The following is a 2764-nucleotide window of genomic DNA, read 5'->3' on the forward strand; positions in this document are numbered from 1 at the left end:
TGTCACCCCGGCCCCAGGAACTGATCTGGGCTGCGGCACGACCCCTCCCCGCAGCATCCCGGGTCCCCGGGCTAGCTGGGAGCATCACCTCTCGTTTCATCCTTCATCCCTTCCAACAGCAGCATTTGCAGTGGGAATGCAAAAAGTTACAGCAAACAGAAAAGCATCCGTCACCGGCAGTGCTGGGAGCAGCAGGACCCCCCGGCAGCCGCGCAGGGGACGGGGTGCCTGGAGGAACCCCTTTGCCGGCTCACCGGTGGGTTCATCCTCTCCCCCCACGCCCATCCTCGTCCACGGCAAGCTGGGCGACATCCCAAACTGGGAGTAAAACCTTTAGGATCAACCTCTTGGAGGCAGAGCCGCTGGGATCCATCCTGGCCAGGCAAAGAGCTGCAGTAAATAACACTTCTGCAGCTGCGGAGCTTGGGGTCTATTTTTTATCTGGTTTGGGGCTTTTTGGGGGGTCCTTCCTGGACTTTGAAACCCTGCATGTGTTTTCCACAGCCACACGCATCAGAAACTCACTTTAAAAGTGCAAGGAGTGACTCTCGGTGGTGCAGTTTGTCTGCAATGGGCACAAAACACCTATTTATTGTAAATGCACCAATTACTGTGAATCAGAGGCCAAATTGCAACAGCAAAGGCAACACTCAGCTGGAAAACGTTCCTGGTGCCTGTCAATGGAGGTTTTGCAGATGCTTTCTTGCGAGCCCACGCCACCCCTGAGCATCCCCAAGAACTTCTCCAATAGCCAGACCCTGCAGTCAAACGGCTACGGGATGCACTGATTACTCTCACTCCCTGCATTTTTAATGAGCTCGGCATCTTCCTGATGCCACAAAAGTTTCGTGAAAGGCAGGAGGCAAAACAAGCAAACCCCAAAGACAGTTTTGGTTGAGCTCGTGCTGTAAGGGGACCTGGGCCAGGAATTTTGGTTGCTTGAAGTTATCAACCTGCAACTTGGCCAGGACACAGAAGTGACAGTGGTTCAGAAAATGCCATCCCTGGGCGAGTCCCACAGCCCCCCGTCCTCCCGCGTCGAGGCAGGAGGGCAGCAGGTCAGGGCTCACGCTCACACAGCGCAGCAGCTGGGGATGGGACCTGGGGATGGAGACACGTCCTTGTCACACGGGGCATGAAGATGGTTGGATGAGACCAGTCAAGACACCAACATCTCTGTATCTTCCCAGAGGCTCTTTCAAGCCTCCCAAGTTTTTCTTGCAGTCACCCCCATGTCCCAGCCCCAAAGGTTTCGGGCAGATGGCGGGGTCTCGTCCTGCTCTGTGCCCACGGCGGATGAAGGACTTTGATGGCATCAGAGGGGGCTCATCCAGGGGTGACTCATCTTGGCTTGGTACATCCTGCAGCGCAGCCAAGGAGGATGCTCGGGGCTGTGTCTGCAGTGTGGGCCGGGTCCCCAGAGGCCACTGCAGGGTCCCTCCACCCAAGGCAACACCAGATCCCTGCTTGACCTCAGGCTTCATGTGCAGGACATGGTAATTCAGAGGATGCAACCACTGAGGTTGTGGACCTCAGGAGCATCCCTCCTCCCCAGCCTGCAGCTCTGAGACCAGCATGGACCAGGATCACCAGCTCCTCCTGTGGATTTATCCATCTTGGATGTCTGTGGAGGTCAACCTGCTTGGACCTGCTCCGCAGGGAGCCCCCCCCAGCATGCTGAGCATCTAAGAGGCTCTCCACGCTCCACCAGCATCTTCTCCTGCCCTTGGACCTCAGGCACAGCCACCTTCATGCTCCATAGAGCGGCTGCAACCGCCACAAACAACAGAATCAGCATCACATAGCCACGACGCAGCGGCCAACTCCCTGTCACTTGGCAGCGGATGGCACTGGGGGGCTGGAGCAAGATGCTGGAGGTGCCCCACAGCCACCACGTCCTGCCCTTGAGTGAATCAGGAGCTGCTGTATTTAACCCCCCCACACCCCGCTGAGGGTTATTTAATGCAGAGGACTACGAGGGCTCCCCAGAGCTTTCCAGTGGCCGAGGACACCCGGCCTTCTTTCATTTTTTCACGTCTGCTGGAGTCACTGTCGGTGCTGGCAGCTCAACATCCCAAGGGCCGGCCGGCACCTGGTGGCACTGGGAGCTGCGGGCATCCTTGCAAACCGGTCCACTGGGAAGAAGAGGTTGCCTCGGTGCCCCTTTTTATGGGGTGACAGGGATGGGGACGGGATGCTCTCCCCTGCTTGCCGCATGGCCAGCAGCTCCCTGCAGCCCTGCTACTATCTTCACAGCTGCTATTCATCCCGTAAAACCACCCCTTGGACAGGGCTTTTACCCTTGTGGGGCAGCCAGAGCATTTCCAAGCAGGGCTCTTGCTGCAAGACGAGCAACACGAGGGGGTTTTTTTCCCATCACGGCGCTGGGGTTTGCTAGGAGGGAAGCAAAGCTGCCAGAGGAGCCGCAGGCAGGTGAGCAGATGCTGCCTGGGGCAGTCTGGACGCCTTCCAGCTCGCTGCAGGCGAGGCAGCATTTTTGCAATGCTGGCTCCCCGACCTGACCTGTATTTCTGTGCAAACAGCAATCTCTGCCAAAGCAGAACGGGGGCGAGCTCTGCAGGCAGCTGGGTTTGGGAAGAAGAAAAAGGCCGGGAAGGGCTGAGTGGAGGATGCTGCTGCCTGCCCCTCGCCCCTTGGCCCAAGCAACGGCACCCAAGAGCTGCAAGGCAGCGGCTTTGCAGGGGCCCCGGGCACAGGGCAATGCCCCTCTCCTGCCCCCCCAGGTGCCAGATCCTGCCCCCCA

The sequence above is a fragment of the Pygoscelis adeliae genome, unplaced genomic scaffold, assembly GCF_000699105.1.
Source record: "Pygoscelis adeliae isolate BGI_AS28 unplaced genomic scaffold, ASM69910v1 Scaffold343, whole genome shotgun sequence".
Taxonomy (NCBI): Eukaryota; Metazoa; Chordata; class Aves; order Sphenisciformes; family Spheniscidae; genus Pygoscelis; species Pygoscelis adeliae.